General features: G+C 39.7%; 1 protein-coding gene across 2 annotated transcripts in view; it reads left to right on the forward strand.

Moving 5' to 3' along the window:
- Positions 1-394: 394 nt before the first annotated feature.
- The window catches only part of esrrgb (estrogen-related receptor gamma b), a 134,879-nt gene continuing 112,399 nt past the window's right edge, over positions 395-22,874 (forward strand). For both annotated transcript variants that reach the window (XM_028604864.1, XM_028604865.1), the window contains exon 1: positions 395-586. The gene's annotated coding sequence lies outside the window, so the exon portion shown is untranslated. The remainder of the gene's footprint in view (positions 587-22,874) is intronic.

The raw sequence follows: 22,874 nt of genomic DNA on the forward strand, positions 1-22,874 counted from the left end.
TGCACCACCCACTAAGCTTGCTAAGTCAGTGGTTCGCAAACTTTTTTCAATTATGTATCCCTTTTGAAATATAGTAAAGAAATATAGTAAAATAAAGTACCCCCCTGACCAAAGAGGCACAATAAAGCCCTGCACCAATATTGTAAATATATATATTTTTTTAAAACACTTAAATGCTAGCCTAGATTTCAAATGTTTAAAATCACTACATTCATTCATTATATGCACTACAGATATTTCTTTTAATTTACGTTTTCAAAAAAGCTCACGTACCCCATGGAGTACTCCAAAGAAGGCTACCCTTAGGGGAACGCTTACCCCCGCCCCATTAGAGAAAAACTGCGCTAATGACCGAAATCAAACACACCCTCGAGGTGACTGACCAACAGGTGCATTCTGGATCTTTCTCCTAAATTGTACCTACAGAGGCTCACGTCATTATACAGCTCAAATTGTTAAAACGGGTTGCTTTGAGGAGTGCGTGGACTGGTTAGGCTACATCGTGCTTTGAGAATAAACGCACAAAGAAGTTAAACCTGGAGCAGATTGAGGAGGACTTTACGGTGCATAAAGCTCACAAAATGCGGTGAGTAGCCTACAGCAACACACTATTTGTGTGTGTGTGTGTGTGTGTGTGTGTGTGTGTGTGTGTGTGTGTGTGTGTGTGTGTGTGTGTGTGTGTGTGTGTGTGTGTGTGCGCGCGCGCGAGATTCAGGGCTGCAACGATTAATCAGTCCATTAGTTGTTTGGTCTATAAAATGTCAGAAAAAGGGACACTGCACACTAATAATACATATAAAAATGTAAAATGTGCCAGAATTAGCCAAAAGGCTATTTTACATCTGCAAGGATTATAATAGTACATACAGGTTTAGCCCATTACAAGTAAAATTTTATATATATATATATATATATATATATATATATATATATATATATATATATATATACACACACACACTATAAATGTAAAATATAAATAAAACAAATGACAAGTTTCAGCATATAAACAAGAACATTTGATCAATATCAACATCAACACCAACACACACATATACACACACAAGCCAAACTGTCAGTCCATGTAACAGACAACCTCATAGGCATAGCACAAGTGGCACAAACGAGACAAGATAGCAGCAAAATGTAGTGTCTACATGTAATGTTGACAGTCCTGATTACCTGTTAGCCACTTCTTTAAGTTAAATTTAAAGGAAACGTTAGTGCTGTGCTCTAAGAACCAAACTGTGCAGCTCTCTGCTTTTGCTGAGATGGCTGTGTTTATACGAGTCAATATTGTCTGCCTAGGTGATGCTCTAATCTGCTCTTGATTTTAAGTGAATGTAGATTTTTGCACCCGCCGTGGTGTCCTCTTTTTATTTATTGTTGGGTCATTTTTGTTTAATAAAATAAAGAGTTGTATGCTCAGGGTGCTCAAGTTCCATCCATGGAAAATTCATATATTGTTTGTTTGGACATTAGGGCTCTGTAGTGTGATGTGTATACGTTGGTATATTAATGCACTTCTAAGAATACACTTCATTTTGCATCCTAAATGCATCTATCATATATCATCATTGTCATCATATTAAGAGTACATTTGAACTGACCTACTTTTTAAACATTTTTTTATTTATACACATTAAAGTATTTGTCCCATCCCTGCTGTATATAAATAAGTTAAAACCTTGATCAGTTACAGCAGTATAATGCTCTTGAATGCAGCAGGGCTTTTACTTCTAATGTAGTATTTTTATATTGTCATATTGGTACTTTTATTTAAGTAAAGGATCTGAGTACTTCTTCCACCACTGATTTATACAGACATTATTGCATGTCTGTTCATCCTGGTAGAGGGACCCTTGTTCTGTTGCTCTTCCTGAGGTTTGTCCCTTCATTTTCTCATTACTGTGCATTTCGCAGGGAGTTTTTCCTGATCCAAATCAAGAGTCTTCAGATAGACTTGTTTACAATAACATCACCTTGGCAGCTTAACTGTGTGCCAAAGGTCAAAAGAAAACAAAGTGTGCATCACACCTGTGAGCTTGCTGTGACACGATGACTTAAAACACGTAGTATTCTAAGTTATTATCCTGATCCCATTTTTTCAATAACGAATCAATAAATACAGGATTGTGTGTACCTCTCTTGGCCACATGGGGGTAGCATTGTTACATGCAAACAGCATTGACTCCTCTAATTAAGGAGAAGGCCCAGAAGGATTTAAGCGAGGGGCATAAGAGAAAAAAACATCGGCCTAATCAAAGCCCATTGTAGATATAATTTGTGTTCTCAGTGCCATATGATTTTTTTCTTTTGTCATTTAATCAACTTTGAAAATGAATATGGCAGAAACCTGCTGATCCAAAGTGCTGGCTTGAATACATGACTTCATTAAACTTCTCATTGGCATCAATAGAGATAAAGTTGCCTCTGAGCTGCTCTGTTATGAGATCATCCTGACTTTAGGCCAGTACTCAGAGAGCAGCTCCCATTTGACTGATTCTCTGATGATCTCATTGTTCTCTAGTTAGCTAATGACTGATCCTTGGCATAGATTGGTTGTTAAAGTTTCTGTCATGACTTTTTCCTGGTACTACAGGTTAATTTGCACATGGATCTGTGGAAATACTATCCATTAATGCAAAATCCAGCTGTGAGGATGGCATAAAAATACCACTCTTATCTAACTCCCTTCATTCTTGCGTAGTTTTACAACAGCTGCCAGTCATCCACCATGAATCAAATGCTACTTTTATTATTTTAACACTTTAGTTCTGAAGAAAAGTAGGATGAGAAAAATGCAAAGAAACAGACGAAGAGATTTCTGTTTGCTTGTATCCAGAAGGCACAAGGCTGACATCATACCCAAGCAACACTGCCCCTTTTAGTCATTTGTTGTGTCAACACTATTTATACAGTATGCCACACTGCAGAGTTTCCTTCTTTTTATGATCTTTATTAATGTGGAATATATGAACTGTAGAAAGGAAGGTCACAGAAGGAGGAGGACGAGCAGGGTGTGACCTTGTTGGGGAAACTCCTGACTGCCTGCCCACCCACATGCGGAGATGGATGTTTGAATAAGGCCCCTTGTATGCATATGACATTTCAGAGCTGCTTCGAATAACTTACTGTACATGCAAACGGTTAGGTCAATTGGTTCTTGCTTACTAAAGGCTTTTGCTTGCTTGTTGTCATTTATTTCTTTCAATGATTTTTCGGCATTGAAACTCAACAAGTGTGTCTCTTAATGACGATAAAGTCAGGTCTAGGTGGTAAACCGTTTTTTCCCCTTGCTAGTATTTGTTTAATTGATTTTGTTGATGTTAGGTTACATGGGGATGTCTTGTAGAGAGGCAATAGGTCTTCATTTACTCAATTCTCCTCGTCTTTTGCTCTGTGTGACAGGTAGGAGTAGGTGACACAGACAAAATGATGATATTGACGTACATTGTGATATATTCTGTAGAAATTCAATTTAGGAACTATTATAGTACAATAACCAGCTGATGCATGCTGATGCTAAAAAAAATACTAATTGAAGTGGCTGAATAAAGGACATTTGGATTTTGTGCTATATAAATTGACTTGACTTTAAAAAAAAAAAGAAATCGTAAGAATTTTTTAGGAATACGCTTATCAGTTTTCCTGCCTATAGTGAGAAGATGGATACCACTGGGATGTTTCTGTGTTAAGTGTGGAGCTAAACCCAGGAGACAATTAGCCTAGCTTAGCGTAAAGACTAGAAACGGGGAAACTGTTCTGTCGAGAATTAAAAAAAAACACTGCCAACCATCCCCTCTAAAGATCAAGGATTAACACAGTTGTTTAATCTGTACACAGCCAGAAATGTGAAAATGATGTGGTTTTAGAGGGGGTGTAACTATATTTCTTCATGAACATAGTTTATCCATCTGCCCAACAACTCCGTGCAGCGTCTCTACTGGTTGCCTGGCAACCTCAAAGACTGGTAATTTTAAACCACAAATGGTTGTTTTTACATTTCTGTTTGTGTATAGATTAAACAAACATGTTAATTAGTGGTAGGTGTATTTTTTTAACTGCAAACAGAGCCTTTATGCTACGCTAAGCTAATCACCTCCAGGCTCATGTTTCATACTTAACGCTCAGTTGTATAAATCTTCTCATCTAACTCTAACGCAAGAAATCAACTGGGCGTATTTCCCAAATGTCAAATTATTCTTTTAAAGGATAGCTAACTCTCTATAAATGATATGGCATTCCACAATACCATCCAACAGTATATATCATCACATCGCCCTCATCTGTGCTATGTGACAGATTACCAGCATTACCACAGCATGGGTGATGGTGTACGTCACTCTCATGGCGCGCAGCCCGTAAGCATAAAACCTGAATACTCTTCTGTGACGATGTGGCAGGACGGTTTATTCTGCAATGCTGTTGCATGTTCGTAAAGTACGTCATTGCCCTGAGTGTGGCTGATCCTATCTGCCTGCTGGCAGTTCACAGATATTATCAACTGTCCACACCATGATCCATCCTGCACCCACAAACCCCAAATCTAAAATCACAGCTAAAATTACAAACACTATATTTAGTTTGTTTAGAGAGGTGGGAGGAAAACAGCATTGTGCAACCAGTTGTATGCTGTTTATGTCAAATGAGGTTTAGGGACTAGATTAAAGGCCTTCTCACAACTAGTTAGAAACTAGAATTAAACCATCAATTTGCCAAAAACACCGCTAGTTACTGTAGGAGTGCAGATAGCCATCAGACCCATGAAGCATGATCTATCTGGTGGGATAAACGTGGAGGGGGGAGGCTGAAGTGACTACAGCATGATGCAGTGCCTCCTGTTTGTGTTGCCTGTTCAAACAGCAACAGAGATTGATGGTGCTGGCTGTCTACAACACAGTAGTAAAGAGGGAGAGGAATGGATTAAAAAAACCTAATAGCATTTTATAGAGATGAGAAAAACAGAAACATGAGGTCTAGCTGACAAGGAGGATGTCAAAAACAACTGCGAAGGAAATATACATGAAAGAGAGGGAGATGAAAGTATTCCTAGGGCTGAAAGTGAAACACAAGTAAGTGCAGTGAAGACTGTGTCATACACAGATGGCCACTCAGTGTATTTTGTAGAGGCTGCTGAACAAGCACCTCATCCTTGCACACTGTGGAGAAATATAACTCACTCACAGATGGACTGCAGAGAAGGGAGGTACTGCAAAGAAGTCAAACTGTAAACTGATTCTTGATATTCCACAGTGGCTCGGTGCCAGAGGAGCTGTGCTTGGTACCGGTGTTTTCTTCTTCCACGCTCTGCAGAGAAGATAAAGCTTTCTCTCAGTTTCTTAGTTCAGTCACCCGTTTTTTTTTAGTGTGTGTCTGTGTGTGTCTGTGTGTGTGTGTGTCTGTGTGTGTCTGTGTGTGTCTGTGTGTGTCTGTGTGTGTCTGTGTGTGTGTGTGTCTGTGTGTGTCTGTGTGTGGCCTCCTCCAGTTGTTAGATAATGAATGTTTAAAATACCAAACACAGAAGATTTATGTTTGGTTTTCTATTCTGAACATACAAAAACACACACAGATGTCTGTTGGGCGTTTTGTGTGTGTTGGGTATTTGTTAGTGATTGGAGCATGCAGAAGATTCCAGGTAGGGCAGAAAATGAAAAAAAAAATCTACACGAAGAAACCATATCTCTTGTGCTCGTTGTTATATCACATCTACGTCTCATAAAGATGATTTAGATTTTATGCAGACTGCCCTCGTCAAAAATACTTTGACATTAAATCATTTTTTTTTCAGCAAGATTCAAACAATCTCATTAAACATCCCTCCTCTATAATTATCTTACATTTTAAATAACATGATGTCATTGTGAGTTCTGTGTGGTTTACCATGATTACAGCACAAAACCTTTGGGTGCCACACTAGCATTTGCCTTCAATTCTGTCACACAAATAGGGCGTCGCGGTGTGTGTTGTGGCTGTGTTGATTAGCTACTGCAGTTGGGGACTAATTTCTTCCAGTGGTCCCAGAGGCTTATGTGTTGTTTTCATTTTATTTTTCATGGGAGAAATGGCTCAGCCGGTAAAAATGGAAAAATCACTTAATTTTTCCTCCACTGCCGAGCTACTGTTTTGGCTTTTAGAGCGCACTCCTCGGCCTACGCAGCTGTTCAGAGACTGGATCTCCATTAAATGGTTTATGTTTATGGGCATGTGGAGGTAAAGGTGCCACCAAATTCTGTCAGTGACACATTGTAATGACCAACAGTACTGTAGGAACATTTTTCTACTGTACAGACACTTTTTGACAAGCGAGATATTCATGCAATAGTTTGCAGAAAAAAAGTACCTTAATTTACCTTTTAAATATTTCTTCTGAAAGCAGGACAGGCTTGAACCGTAGCTTTGGGAGGAGGTTTCTCTGGCCGCCTCGGGTTTCAAAGCTGGCAGGCTGATCAGAGCGCAGAAAGTTTGTGAGCCTTGGCAGTAACGCACAGCACCAGGCTTTGAGGGCCCAGATTAACCTGCACAGTAGTTAAATAAACACACATCCATGCGTGGCCGCATGAATGGACGTTTCATCACCGCTTGCTACATTTCCGTGATTGTACTGGTCTCACACCCTACTGCACTCCCATGATGCAATTAAAAATAACAGTCAAAACACTAAAGCATATGTGGAATATTGACTGGCAGAGAAGTGTAGGTATAGTTGGCACTGCAGTGAAAACTCTCTCAATGACCTCCTTCACTTGGAGCTTTTTCCATGACTTTTTCTCTCAAGATTTGGTTTAGATGTTTGTCAGTTGTTAGCTGCTTCCTGTGTTCACTGATCAAGCCTTGCATTGTGCACTTTGGTCCCAGTAAAATTACCTCAAGACCAAATTGGCTTGACCCTAGTGTGAGTCTGTGGCAGAGTGGGGGCTGAATTTCAGACAACTGCAGGACGGGAGCTTTGTGGGGTGTGAGGTAAACCCCCATGGCGGCGGGTCATGTTAAAACAGCAGAGGCTGGAGGGGGGGCAGGGCTTGTGTTTGTACACAGGGAACCCCGGGCTGCTCAGTAAAAAGAGCTTTATTATTTAGGCCTCTGCCAAGCAGAGATCAGGGTGGAAAATACACAGGATCCCCGGCGCCAAGTCCCTTGCTCTTGGAAAATCTGCCCCAGAAGCGTCCAAGCGAAGGGCCTGGATTTAATCACCCACTGCGGCATTTGTCCTCAGTCTGAAGAAAGAAAGCTACAATCAATCTACATCACTGTTACTCTCAATCCCTCCACCAGCAATCGTATTAAAAAGACAAGTTTTCTCTGATGAGAGTAACTCTCAATTTTATTCTGGACACAGAAACGACTGATGTCTGTTAATAGAAACTGTCAAACTATCACTTGCACTGGCAAAAAAGTTGTACCTCTTTAACTTCACATCCATTGATAATATACACATTCATGCACTGTGTCAAAATGACATAATATTTACTGTACTGTATATGAATATTCTGTTGTGCAAAAGAGAAAATCAATTATAATCATAATTTATTTCCTTTTTTCTTTTAAAGGGGAAATACAGCAGTGAGTTTTCAGCTTGTTTTAAACCGGGGTCTGAATCTTTGCCAGACCGTCCTCCAAAGCGCGCTGGAGGAGAGTCTGGCTACTCCACATAGCATTCGGGGATGGGAGGAAAACGTGCTCTGGTTTTATTGGCATTTGTTTAAACCAATCAGAATCGTCTTGGGCGATACTAAGCACCAGAGAAAAGCCGCGGTGCCGCTGCAAAATAGGCTCAGAAGGAACTTGTTTTGGTGGAACGTGTACATTTAAAAGTTGTTTTAGTCATGTGTTATGCGCTCCCATCTCTGCTCTCTTTTTCCTCTCCGTTCATCTCAGGTGTTCCTGATTCCTGATTGTCAGTGTGGCCCCGCCCCTGTATATAAGGAAGGCTGGGAGATAGGCCTGCAAATAAATTGTTATAAAATCGCGATCTCCATTCACCCTGTTCACAATTTTAATTTTTAAATGACTTTGATATAAAAAAAGAAATAAAAAAAGAAATGGGGGAATTTTTGGCCTTTATTTTGGTAGAACAGCTCTCACAAAGTTCAGGGCTTCACCCTCAGCCAATGACAAAGCGCCTTTTAGTCACATGTTTCACTCGTCGAGCAAGCGCGATAGTTTGGAAATAAACCAAATGGATATTGATTCCGTTCGGTGGTGTGGAAGTATTTTGGATTCAAGCAAGACGACGAGGGTCAGTCTGATGTGATTTGCAAGGCATGCTTTGCCCTCCTTGCAGCACCGCAAGGTAACACCACAAATCTTTACCAGCACCTCAAACGTCACCACAAAGTGCAATATGATGAATCTGTACAAGGCAAGAGGTCCAAAGACATTTCAGTCATTTACAGCCATGTTCAGGGCCATATTCACCGCAGTGTATTAAACTTCTATTTTTGGTAACCTACTTGAATGGCCAGTTGAATGTTAATTCTATAAAAGGCAAACAGTTAAAGAGTGTGCTAAGAAATCATTCTGTTTTTGATACTGTACTTAAATTGGCAATTGACAAACTCCATTTCTCTAGAGACTGAAGCTGTAGCTGCAGCATGATGATTGACATATTTTAATTACGTAAAGACATGTTCAAAGTTCAGATAGAGCCTGTATCAGGGCCATATTTAGTTCAGTGTGTTATATATCACTATTTTTGGTAGCCTACTGTATTTAAATGGCCAGTATGTACTTTATTTTCTTTATTCATTGAAGCCTCTATATTTACAGGCTTGTGGTGATGTGCAATGTGCTATAGGTGCCAAAATAAATCTATGTTTGGTACTGCAAATTTGTTTTGTTTTGTCATGGTTCATATGTGCAATAAACATTACACTTTGTGAGAAAAAAATCGTGGCAGAGAATCGTGATAGCAATTCTAAGCTACAAAATCGTGATTCATATTTTTCCCCAAATCGTGCAGGCCTACTAGGAGACAGGGATCGGGTCTCTGAGACTGAAGCCGCTCTGATTGCCGTTGTCTTCTTTTGTCTTCTTTTGTCTTCTTTAGTGTTTCATTGCTTTGAGGATGGAGGTCTGGTAGTCTAGTTTTCGTGGCTTTGTTTCTTTTAGTGAGTCACTACTTTTTAGTTTTGGGGCGGGCGGTGTTCTGGGTCCGACAACCCTTGATGGGTTGGCTCAGGCTTCTTCCCTTCTTTTGTTCTTTTTGGCCAGACCTTCAGACTCCCATAGTTTTGGTTTAATTAAATATAGCTAAGTTGTGAAAAAACTTTAATTTACCTTAACTAATCCTCGGGTTTGGTGTTCTTCGAGATGTTGACGGTCACATTTAAGATGTGTTTGTTTGCTGTGGCCGTAACACATGCAACAGAAAACTCAGATTGGACAGATAGTCTAGCTAGCTGTCTGGATTTACCATCCAGAGATCTGAGAAAAGGTTAACCATAGTCCTCATATATTGGCCAGAGTTTAAAATGCCTACACAAAGGAAGCCCAAGGCAACGGATATCCGGCCTAAATTAGTTAAATCCCGGGAATTTTCCGGCGGCAACGGAGCAATCCCGTTGAATCCAGTGAACCAGAAGGACATGAAATGTTGAAAATGTCCTGTATGGATCGAAGCTCTCAGTCACAGTGGATCTTTCACTGTTCCCCTTTGCTTTTAGAGAAATCCAATTGGAAAACATTCACTCAGGAATCATCAGTGCACAGAGATCTTGGGCAGTTCATATTATAAAGTTCGATACAACTGGTAATGTACAGTAATAAAATAGTCAATAGATGGATGAATGGAATCAAGCCATATCTGTTTGGGTTAAGGGTTTGTTTGCAGATGAAAAGTTGCATACCATCAGACAGACTGCTTTAGTTTTTCATCTGACAGGTGCTTTGACAATTTATACCACTAGTGTTATCCATGAACACCTCAGGAGTCAAACAATAAACATGAAAAAGTGCAGAAAATAATATAATAAAATGTCAAGTGTAGAGTTGATACAGTTTTTGGGTTATTTTTACAACCGATAACCGCTACGTGGTTCAACAACTACTCCATTAGACTCGGGGTTCCATGCTTTATGACATTATCATTTAGATCATATTTTAGGCTGAAAAACTTGGGGACAAATTTGAGGCCCGAAGACATCCTTAGACTGTCGATGCCCACAGGCAAAAATCCTATCTGTTTCATATCATCCACCTTCAGTCTTCTGCCTAAATAAGACAATGTTGCCTGCCTCCGTGACTACAAGCCGCAGACGATGACCTCAGTCCTAATGAAGACTGGCCAGTGTCTGGTTTTGTCCTTTGCCAAATGTGTCACACACCCATCATAACTTGATTCCTTTCACTTTGCCTGCACGAGTCGAAATAGATCTGAACCGCACCTGGGACCTGGAACACCTGCAGTCACCTGGATACTTTGCTAGGATGATGGTTATTGCTCTGTGTTCACTGCTAACATTCCCTGTTAAATGCATGTATGGCAGAGCATCTAGGAAAGGGTGGCATCTAGTTGCAAATGGTCTATCTAGCTAGCATGCAAATGGTAGTCCTCTGGAGGAGAAAATGGCGACTTACCTTGAAAGTCTCTGTGTTCAGTAGCTGAAGTTGCAAAAGAAATACCTAAGCATCACCCGGACAGGCCATGAAAGATGACCACTGGGTGTTCAGCCTCTGGATGACCAAAAATAGCTCCATCAGATTGGTAAAAAGGCTCATGGCATAGCAGTGAACAGCTAATTCTAGCTGTGTACATATCCTGTTAGAAAAAAACAAAGAAAAAAAAAATAAGATCATGGTTGTCATAAACCACACAATTGTCTAACGCTGCACATCCAGTTACCTGTTCCAGAGATGAAGCTAATTTGTTGAGCCAGGAACTCTCACCTTTCTGTGTATTATTTTGCCTCTGTCCGTGCACAGCTCATTATAAAACTATTTTGCCCTCTCCCGCACATTAGCCTTAGAAAAAAATGTCTTCAAGCCATAAAAATCAGATCCCATTTTTCTTTTTATCCTCAATAACTACATCATGCTACACTGTTCCAAGGCACTGCTGGACACCAGCACCCACCAACATTTGTTCAAAGAGAATCTCTTCTTAGACAAATGCCCCTGAGATCAATCACCTGCCATAAAAAGAGAAAATCTAGCCACGTCCACTTTGATCCACCAAACAGGTTCTGAGATCACAAGAAAACATTTTTCAACTGACAATCATCTGGAAGAAGATGTTAGAAAGTGAAGGCTGAGGGAGTTGTATCCAAAACGCACCCTATTTGTGATTCACCAAACTAATACAGCTGCTGTCCAGGCATCAATCCACCCTTAACACTTGCAAAGTACAGTACGTTCACCACTGAAAAACACATTTTATCTTCTCCAACCCTTCCCATGTAATTTTAACGTCCAATAATTAAATTGATCACCATATTAATTACAGGTATATTTAAATGCAATTTTACAAGTTAAAGATCACAATTAAGCATATTGCAGTGTGTTTTTCAGTAGTATCATACTTTGAATCAGCTTGTTTTTCTTAACATAACTGTCCTCACACTTTTATGCTTGCATTAGTACCTGAATCAAAAAACAATGCAGAAACATGACTCCAAATTAATGCTAATGTTGCTCCTTATCTGCTGGATGTGTGAATAGGCAATTGTTTCCAATACATGCACTATAACAACTTTATGAGGTAATAATATATCAGTGTTGTGTTTACAGCTTGTAACACTGCCCTCAAGTGGCCCAAAAAGAATATCTATTTATACAGGTTTAATAGACCTTTTTCATGCAAGAAATGTTGACATGTCACAGAAAAGCACGTGCAAATAATTAAAATGAATGATAGCTGAATTCCATTTATTTATCTATCTACTTATATATTTAAATTTTATTATATAAAAGCGCAAAACTTATCGGGCTTGTCAAAACCACAAAGACCAGCGCTAATACAGGTTAGCCTAGCTGGTAACAAAAAAAATCCCTCTGCCTCCTTTTCCCTACATGTTGCATTCAACGTGAGTGGGAGACTAACCAGCCTGGGTGAGTGCAATGCTTTCCTACTTCTGGAGGGGTGTGTCACCAACTCCTCTCAGATTCTGCATAGTTTGTGTTCGTGAGACGACAACTACCTCTGGGACCGCTCTGGTGTGTATTTGGCTCTGTTCCGTCTGCGTCCTTGCCGTGCCAGCCCCGCTCCTCCTTTGATGTCGCTGTTTAGATTTTAGGTGTTTATAGAAAAGTTTGTTGTGTTGGAAAATAAGAAGTCTTTCTCTCCTTTGTCTTCCGTAGTGTCCTTCAGCTAGCGACATGTACTCTTCAGGTGGAAGCAACCTTCTCCAACCTCGCAATCATCCCACACACCTGTGACTGTCCAGGTTAAATCAGCACACAACCACTCCTCCCTCAGTCTGACCCTGCCCACTACCTGAAAGACTAAAATTTTATATATATATATATATATATATATATAGGGCCCGAGCACGAAATTGCGAAGGAACCTATTGTTTTTCGTCAGATTATTCTTTTTCCGAGTCCTTTTTGAGGGCTTTAGAATGTACAAAAACTCAAAAAAATTTGCACGTCACAACTGGTGAAAATGGCAAAGTTCTGTAGTAATTGGGCTCGGGTGTTGCCAGGGGGCTCCATAGTGCCCCCTAACGTGCGCCTTAATTCCGACAAAAGTATTAAGTTAATATACCAACTTTTGAGGGAACATAGGTCTCATCTTGAAGTCCATGGTGCTATTTTTAGAAAAAATTACAAAATTCAAAAATTTCCGAAATCTTGGTTTTCGTGAAAAAAAATCTTCATTTTACGAACACTTGTTTGAGGACTTTAGGATGCACGAAAACTCTCAAACTTTTGCAGCCATGTGCAGAATATTAAACTCTTTCATCTAAATTCACATTTAGGCTTGGGAGTGGTACGGTTGCTCTATAGCGCCCCCTAATTGGTTTTAGCCATTGGGCACATTTTTGGCGGCCTCAATATATACGAAAACTCACAAAAATTGCCGCTCACATAAATACATGGGAACTTTACGAGATTGTACAGCGATTTCGCCCAAACCTGTAATGGGCTCCATAGCGCCCCCTAAGGCGTGGAAGGCCTTAACTTGGACATAGTTGCTCTGATCTTCACCAGATCTAATACCCATATTGCTCTTATCATTGCAGACATATCTCCCATTTACCTTCATTAGCTCTGCCCAACCGGAAGACTTTTTAATTATGCATTTTTCAGGTGTTTTAGATTCTTTTGAACTCGTCCTAGGCTGTGATTTCAATCTTCTTGAATATTTGCAGGTAGTATCTGTTGACCCTCATGACAAAAAGTTATCAAAAGAATTTTGTTCGGGTTGTTCCGCATAGGGGCGTGAGCATCCATGCCAAATTTAGAGTGAATCGGCCATTAGATGGCACTGTTAGAATTTTCTTTTATTAATTAGCCACAACGCGATATATGGGAAACCTACTTTGTCTAACTCCTCCTGGGCCGTGAGTCCGATCTGCACGAAAACTGGCATATAGACTTGGAGGACCCTCATGATAAAAAGTTATCAAAAGATTTTTGATAGCTAAAACAGTGCGCAAGTTATGGAGGACCAAGTTCCTGTAGGTGGGTGTCGAAACAGGAACGGTTGTCTCTTGGCAAAGGTTATTCCGATTTACATGAAACTTAGAATGTGTGGTCTACATGTGATATTGCGTCCGCCTGTGGGGCAAATAAGAGCTCTTTGTTGGGCAGTTAATGGATGTCATAATATCAGAGGATAAACAAGAATACTGTGTTTGTATACTCTTGTTAAAATGATCTATGTCCAGTATTACAGATGTGGATTTAGAAGCTGATGATTTGAGATTATTCTAAATGTAACCTCCAGTATTGAAAAATAAAAGTTTGATCACAACATATATATAAATCAAGAAGAACAATAAAGATTTACTGACATACATTTTTAAGTTACCTGCTTGTGTGCTCCACAGAGCACAACCTTTGTCCTCTTTGATTTACTCATTGCATCAAAAACCTGCTATTGAGTCATTGTCTGGCCCCCTCAGACTAAACTGGGTCCAGGATCCTCTGGCCGGCTCTTAATTTGTTCGCCTCACTGTTGGACAAAGCAGGTGTGTGAATCACCACACAGATCTCTGATTTGCTGCATCAGCTGTCTGTCTGTTTGCCTTTTTTGCCCTTCTGGCTGAGTATCGTGTAAACTCTTCATGTTTGGATTTTAGTGTGTTAAAATAAAAAAATAAAAACTCCATTCCTCTGGAAATGATCCATTGGCAAGAAGAGGTCAACTGTGAATGTGATCACTGAGAGTGAAAAGGGAAGTTACATCAGCCCTCCAATAAGCCAGGTTAGTGAGTTATGATCAGTCATAGTCTTAAGACTTCCACAAAGCCCAATGAATGTGAAGTAACAGCAAGGGCTGGTTTTGGCTTTGTTAAGTCAACTACCGAACCCACCGCCTCAACAGCCTTGGATTTACTCTGAGAATTTATACAAAAAGACATATTCCTAACACACCCAGTGTTTAGCTAGCTAACAAGCACAGTCTTTTCACTTACAACATTAAACTTCAGTCAAGTGAGTATATTGGTATTGTGGGTAAGAATGCATGTGTGCCTGCATGCATGCTTGTATAAGTCCACCACTAAATACAGAATAAGAGCTTACAGGGTCTAATAGGCTCCTGGCAGCTAAAAGGTTATTAAATTCCCCTTTATCCCAGTTTACCCTCTGCCTCAGTGCAGGGGAAGGTACTGAGTTATCATCATATAATACCACACAGCAATTAGCCCTGGCTTTTGTCTTGGCCTTTTTGTATTCCTTTCAAAACATCAGTCATCACACAAAAATGCAAAGTGATGCAACAGATATCCTTCTTAGAGAAATACAGGCTGATGATGCATCGCTTACTGTGTAGTTGGTTGTTGGGGGCTTTCCCTTCACTCACTGCTGGAAGCAAAACTAAAGTTAACCACAAGCTAAAATGAAGCTTTAATGATCAGAAAATAGCAAAAGTACATGATAGAGAACAAATGCTCTATCCTTATTTCTATCAGAATAAAAAAAGTAATATTGAAATGGTTCAATGTACAATATAAAATATTAACAATGTGATTTTTAAATATACAAAAAAAAGACGAGTAAGGGAAGAAAGCAGATATGTAAGTTTTCAAATAGCCACATGTTCTCACTTTAATATATAAAAAAAAAAAAAAAAAAGTTTCAAAATGGGCCTATTTGAACACACAATATGAAACACTATTACTATTAATATTGAAGCTTCTGGTTGGAGTTATACCGAGTTCAAGTTCAGGTCATTTATTTGCCATTCCAACTATAAAAATTACATTTGAAAAGATTTTTTTTTTTCCAGGCCAGGGTATAAATTATAAATACAGTATAGTTATCAAGCTAAATGTGAAAAATACTGTCATAACACAATTTAAAGCACCCTCAGACAAGTTTTCTGAGCCTGTTATATGAACAAATTCATAAACTTCTAGTCTTTTGGCACAAGTGTTAAATCCTTCCTGTGACTCCATTTCCTACAGTTTTGGCCACCATTGCTCTCTTGAGATGACGTAAAATGCTTTGCTGGTTTAAAACTAATATTGTTGTATGGGATTTGCAAGGAAATTAGGGTTTTGCTTGAAGCCTACTGGGCCCTTCGGCAAGCTGTTCCCAGTGAAAAGTGATCTGATGAGACTCCGATCAACTTTATAATGAACTCGTTTTTTTTGGTTTTTTTTCAGTAAATAATAGATTGCTAGTTTATAAAGAGACATATATAAGAATGTTTCTCTTGATTAAAATGGCATTATAAATCAGAACACCATTTTAAACATAATTCTTTGCTGAATATGTCAACAAAATAGAAGTGAATATAGATACATGGTGTCAGCGTTCAAAGTCACTAGTGGTTATATTGCTCATTTGCTTCTAAAACCAAGCATTATGGAGTGGCTGCTACTTGCACAGAGTCCTGGTGTCTGTTTTCGCAACAGCACAAGAAAAACACAGTGCTGCCATGATCTCTCACTCTACTCTCCACATTAATCCCCAGTGTGGACTGCTGATGCCTTTTTCTCCCCATATGACTCTTATTAGTTTGATATGAAAACACGGCTTTATCTTTATTCTCATGGTCGAGAGCCATTCTCACACTGTGATTTTCAACTTCCCGTCTGTAGTCTCTGCTGCCTCAAAACAGTCGCTGACCAGCTGGCCACAAAAATACTTATTTGCTTTTCGATGTACAGTAGAGAGGTTTTGCACAATCCTGAAGTTCAAAAAACGTTTGATAGTTACAGTGCTACTCCTGGATTAGTTTTTTGCCTATCATTGCAACAGTAAATGGATATTTTTGAGATAATTTACATGCAAACCATTGCCCTTTTCTTTTAGGTCAGTATTCCAATTACGTTACTATCAATGAAGAAATTCCATTATGCATTTGTGTCTCAAAGTACCGCCATTAAACTGCAGTTCTTTTGAAGTCTTTGTTGTATTGGGAGCTGCTCAAGGAGCCATTGAGAGGGCGGTTTCTGTATAAGGTGCCCTTGCACTGTCAACACTTTAAGAAATCAAAGCCTCCTCATCCCTTCCTGTGTGAAAACGCCCAAATGTTTTCAATTTCCAAGCGTGTGTTGGACTTTTGACTCTTTCACAATACTTTTCACACTAAAAAAAACCCTAATGTAGAAGTCTCATGCGGTATGTTTAAGCCTGCGGAGCTGCTTACATGTGCACCAGCTTAAGCTTTCACAGCTAACGTCATCGCTGGTAATTTTTTAGCAGCAGGGGTGAAAGACCACTGTGGTGAGCATCTCTGTGGTGTATTATCTGCCGGTAATTGGAGTTATGGTACTCTGTTGGTTTTTAGTTTGTATGAATGAATGCTGAGTTTAAATCCAGGATTCCCTTTGTGATGAAGTGTATTTTGGTTTAACCTACATCCTTTACATTTGTTTGTGATTTCAAACATTTCTAGAATTACTTTTTAGTCATACAATTTTAATATACACTTCCCGGACAGAAAAATTAGAGTGGATGACAATAATGCCATGGTGTGGTGTTTTAAACAAAAAAAGTCCACTGCAGACAACATTGCAATGGTTAGTGTGTAAATTCCTCCCTAAATCCTTAGTAACTTCTAGCTGGTCTCAAATCACAAAACCTCAGTGGCTAAGCTGAATATCAACCTTAACTTTCAATCCTTTGTTAATGTAGGCATGACTTGTTTGTTTTATTTACTGTATATATGAAAAATTGGATCGTGCAACAAAGCAGGCCTGCTTGGTTCTTTCGGGGAATGATTGTAAAGATTTGCAAATAATATGTTTACGGCATTTACTATCTAACTGGGACGTTTTCAGACCGATTGGTGGGGATTTGATATGGACAAAATACACAAGGTGATACACTGGTTAGTGCAAATTACGTTTAACTATGTGTCCAGCTAATTTAAATAGCTCACAAGACTGTATTGTGTGAACAATGAATTTAATTTAATATTGTATGTGGCATTTTCTATATTCATGTTCTACCAAAACAAGTTCCTTCCCGAGACGATTTTGCAGAGCCACCATCGCTACGTCTGGAGCATAGCGCCGCCCAAGACGATTGTGATTGGTTTAAAGAAATGCAAACCATCCAGGCCATTTTTTTTTCTCCTATCCAGGAGTGTATGTGTAGAGGGGCCAGACCTTACTCTGCAGCGCTGTGGAGATAGGTCAGGTAAGTGAGACTAATATATGTGTAACCAGGTGGTAAAAGCATAAATATACAGTGGGGGAAATAAGTATTTGACCCCTTGCTGATTTTGCAGGTTTGCCCACTTACAAAGAATGCAAAAATCTACAATTTTAATCATATGTACATTCTAACAGTGAAAGACAGAATCCCAAAGAAAATTCCAGAAAATCACATCATATGAATTTATTAAAATTGATAACCATCTGATGAGGAAAAACAAGTATTTGACCCCCTGGACAAACAGCATGTTAATATTTTGTAGAAAAGCCATTATTGGCCAGCACAGATGTCAAACGGTTTTTATAGTTGGTGACAAGGTTTGTGCACATTTCGGCAGGGATGTTGGCCCACTCCTCCCTGCAGACAGCCTCCAAATCATTCAGGTTCCGAGGTTGTCGCCTGGCAACTCGAATTTTAAGCTCCCTCCAAAGATTTTCAATCGAATTCAGGTCTGGAGACTGGCTAGGCCACTCCAGAACCTTGATGTGCTTCTTCTTCAGCCACTCTTTTGTTGCTTTGGCGGTGTGCTTAGGGTCGTTGTCGTGCTGAAACACCCATCCTCGACCCATCTTCAGCTCTCTCACTGAGGGAAGGACATGTCGGTCCAGAATTCCACGATACATGGCCCCGTCCATCCTCCCCTCAATACGATGGAGTTGTCCCGTCCCCTTGGCTGAAAAGCACCCCCAAAGCATGATGTTGCCACCACCATGCTTGACGGTGGGGATGGTGTTCTTTGGGTTGTACTCTGTGTTCTTTGCCCTCCAAACACGACAAGTTGAAAAGTTCTATTTTGGTCTCATCTGACCACATCACCTTCTTCCAGGCCTCTTCTGAGTCGTCCAGGTGGTGAATGGCGAACTTCATGCGGGCCTGTACATGTTTCTTCTTGAGCAGGGGGACCTTGCGTGCGCTGCAGGATTTCAACCCATGACGGCGTAGTGTGTTACCAACCGTTTCTTTTGTAACTGTGGTCCCAGCTGCCTTCAGTTGATTCATCAGTTCCCCCCTTGTGGTTTTGGGATGATTCCTCACCGTTCGCATGATCAGGGACACCCCACGAGGCAAGATCTTGTGTGGAGGCCCAGACCGAGGGAGGTTGGCGGTGGTGTGGTGCTTCTTCCATTTCCTGATAACTGCACCGACAGTTGATCTTTTCTCTCCAAGTTGCTTTCCGATTCTCTTGTAGCCCATCCCAGCCTTGTGCAGATCAACAATCTTGTCCCTGATGTCCGTAGAAAGCTCTTTGGTCTTGCCCATGGTGGTGAAGTTGGATGATGGTTGTTTGGGTGTTGACAGGTGTCTTTTATACAGGTAACGAGGTGAGGCAGGTGTATTTGATGTAGATAATTGGTTCGGATTGGGGCTGTGTCTTAAAGAAAGACTAACTGGCTTGTAGGAGCCAGAATACTTGCTGTTTGTCCAGGGGGTCAAATACTTGTTTTTCCTCATCAGATGGTTATCAATTTTAATAAATTCATATGATGTGATTTTCTGGAATTTTCTTTGGGATTCTGTCTTTCACTGTTAGAATGTACATATGATTAAAATTGTAGATTTTTGCATTCTTTGTAAGTTGGCAAACCTGCAAAATCAGCAAGGGGTCAAATACTTATTTCCCCCCACTGTAAATATATACAGGAAATCAAGAAACCGTCCATGTGAAGCTCGTTATCCATGAGTTATGTTGCAAACTGTTTGTTGATTTCATTTCAGATTTTTGCTGTTTTATATGTAGCAGTATGGACACATTTAGTTTCATTTGTAAAGTGAAATAGCGCTTTTAAGTTTGATAGGTTAGCACAAGTAGACCTAGTAGTGAGTTTTTCTGTTTTCTCCTCCCTAGTGGGGCAACTGCTGTACTGTATGTGTGCTGGAATAGTAGCCTACTGGATTTCATTCTTGTTCATTTTTGTTAATTGAAAACATTTTCTCCAGTAAAAGCAAGGCGTTATCTTACTTTTTTTTCATAGATAAGAAACATATAGCAGAAAAGACAATATAGACCCCACAAAATAGCTGTGTGTGTGATTCCTGGCTTCATATGCATACATGTAGAAATATGTCTTTCAAAGTTAGTAGTGCTGTTTACAATGAGGTGGATATGTTGTTATATTGTTATATTTGAGGTAAATTGTGTTTTTTATGGAATGTAATCATCATAATTTCAAGTTTTGGGTAAGATATGTCGACAGTGTCCCATCACCCCTTTTACTCTCACTGTCGTGTTCGCAAACATTAGCTATGTCAGTTTGAGCATTTAGCTGTAGCAGTTACACGGGGCAGTTACTGAGTATGAATATTCACTAACCGCTAATCCCTACATAATAACTTTTCTTTTTTTTGTGTGACCCATCTTATGTAAGTGATGCATATATTCACGCTAGTCAGAGAATGAATCGGTATAACTTCTTATGAGGGATTTCTTTCTGTATGATTATTAAGCGTTGGTGCAAAAGTCTAGAATGCAATATTTGCTTATTCTTTAGAAGAAAAAAAAACTGGATATGTATTGTTGATGTAAAGAATGTCCACCTTCAAATTCCACTGAATTTACTCTGGAATTGTTTTTGCATGACATTCTGTCATCTGTATTTGTTCAATAATCTGAGCTTTAAATGGTCCCCAAAATACTCTGATAAATGTTATCCCAAACACTTTTATTTACCAATTTCTCAGGGAATAATCAAAACTACAGCTTTAGTGATGGTAGCCTGCTTAATTGTGTGTTCTTTTGTGCACGTGCACATTTCAAGAGCCAGTGAAACGTCTGAATCTTGTGGTTTTGCCTCATGCACTCAATGTATTAGCTTAGCATGAATGGTGTGATCTACCCACATCTACTACACACTTTAATTTAAAACCGGCAGCTTCACAAGGACCACATGGCCGTGTGACTGCTGTGCGAGATGTGTTAAAGCTGAAGCTGACCATTTGAAGTTTCCTGTATATCTGTACCAGATGGGGCTGTACCAGGCGAAGCAGACTTCATGGCTGTCGACTTCACTTGCATGTGATTGGCAAGTCAGACATTTCAGAATGATGGATGTGTTTTCCCTGCTGACGCTTTATTTGACACAACTGTTTAAAAAGACTGAATACAGCCCTACATTGTCAGGCAGAATCTCTCTGGTGTATATGGTACTTCACTACACTTCACTTTTGGGAGTTAGTAGATTAAAAAAAGTGGTCAAAGAGAGCAGCAATGGACATATGGAGCATCTATAACGAGTCCAAATTTTGCAGTATGATTAATTGTCTAAGAAATAATTGCGATTAACAATGTGTGACTTTTAATCAAATAAAAAATAAAATGTATTTATGTATTACTTTTTCAAACTAATTAAAGTTTTGAGGGAATGCCAAGATACATCTTTTGTTATATCACTGTTTTGTGTACACAGCCTATGAAGTAAAATTTGCCTCTTATCATAAAACATTGCATTTTTTGCTTAAATTAACATAAAATTGACAATAGAACATTAATCCCCATCAATACAAAACAAAGCATTAATTATAAGAAAAAAACTTGAGATGGCTACAGCCCAGTATGTTTGGAGTTGCTATGGAAACAAGTGACAGCTGCCGCTAGCATAGCTTTAGCTCAAAAGTCCGACCAATTATCCCTCATATAATTACAATTTGGCACATCTAAACAAAATCAACAATTACCATCAACCTGTCCCTTAGGACCTTAGCAAATGTTAGCAAACAAGTTGTTATTTACAGAAGAGCCCAAATCCCCGGGGAACTGCGGTAGCATAATTGGTGACGGCCATTCCCGCTATAGTGTCGTCATTTATGGTAACTTTACTAATTTAACTAAATTACTAATTTAACAAAGCACACTAGTAGATTAAACACAACAGACAGATTAACTGCATTACTAAAACACACGTTTCGGTGGATTTCAAATGCTGACTTGACTTGCAACTGTGGGTGGGGCGTCCTCTGGTAGGAATCCGTAGGATCGTAGAATAGCTAACGCTGTTAGGTGACGGATGAAAACCAAAGTGTGCCCCATCTTATAAAAAAACAATAGCAATAGCTCTTAGAGGGCTGTGCCTATACTCATACAATCTGGAGTTACAATACGTAACTATCGATCTAATGCTTTAATTGCTGTTAAACAAAAAAAACGCCACTACGTTAAAAAAGAAATTGTGGTTAGACAATTATTTTATAATTGTTACAGGCCTAATGGAGCATGCAAATGAGAAAAAAAAGTCAGTGCAAGGAGAAAGGTGATGCTGAAAGGTGACTCTGTGTGTGTGGTCTCCCTGTATCAGATGCCCTGTAGGGAGACATGCACGCACTATGTTGATATTCAAAAGCCTTGGATGTTTGTTTAAAGTGAGTAATTGATACTTGCCACTGGAAGAATTTCCCCCAATTTGGCACAGAGTGTGAGAACAAGGAGAGTCCAGTTTGCCATGTCTGCCTGCTGTCGGCATGTGTTATGCTACAGGAAATACGCTGGCCCTGGTCCTCCTGCTTCTTTGGAGTTCACTGCAATGGCAGCACCAGACCACACATACTGCCACTTTTATGGTTTTCGGGCTGAGGATTCCTACTGTTGCTGCCAAATTGCCTATTATTGAAACTTTCAATAAACAAGCAAAGAAATGTAATGCTTTTGTTTGGTTTGGAACTAGAGTTGAAACACTTTAAAACCCGTTTTTAGGACACCAAAGAATGAACTATTTGAGGAGAGTGCAGACATCTCAAAATTGAAAATGGGAGCTCTTACTGGAAGGCCATGGAAGATTAGTAGCATTCCCATGAATGCTCCCTAACTAAATTATTTTCTGAATTCATCTTTTGATTTACTCGCTGCTGCTGCTCTCCTGGGACATAGTGTCTTCCCAGGCTACTGAGAATTTGTTGATCACTGCTCCATTTAAAGAAACGCTAAAGTGGCCACGGCTTTTTTGATGTCAGCCTCTTTGACACCTTAAAACGCGAGTGCACTAAAGAGGCTTAGCCACGGCAGGATTCCACCTCAGCTGTTATCATTGCCAGCATGGCGCTGCCTCTGAAAAGGGAGGATCTTTGCACTTTGTTTTGATTGCCGCTACTTACACCCCCAGCATCTC

This window comes from Perca flavescens, chromosome 18, assembly GCF_004354835.1.
Source record: "Perca flavescens isolate YP-PL-M2 chromosome 18, PFLA_1.0, whole genome shotgun sequence".
In the NCBI taxonomy this organism is placed as follows: Eukaryota; Metazoa; Chordata; class Actinopteri; order Perciformes; family Percidae; genus Perca; species Perca flavescens.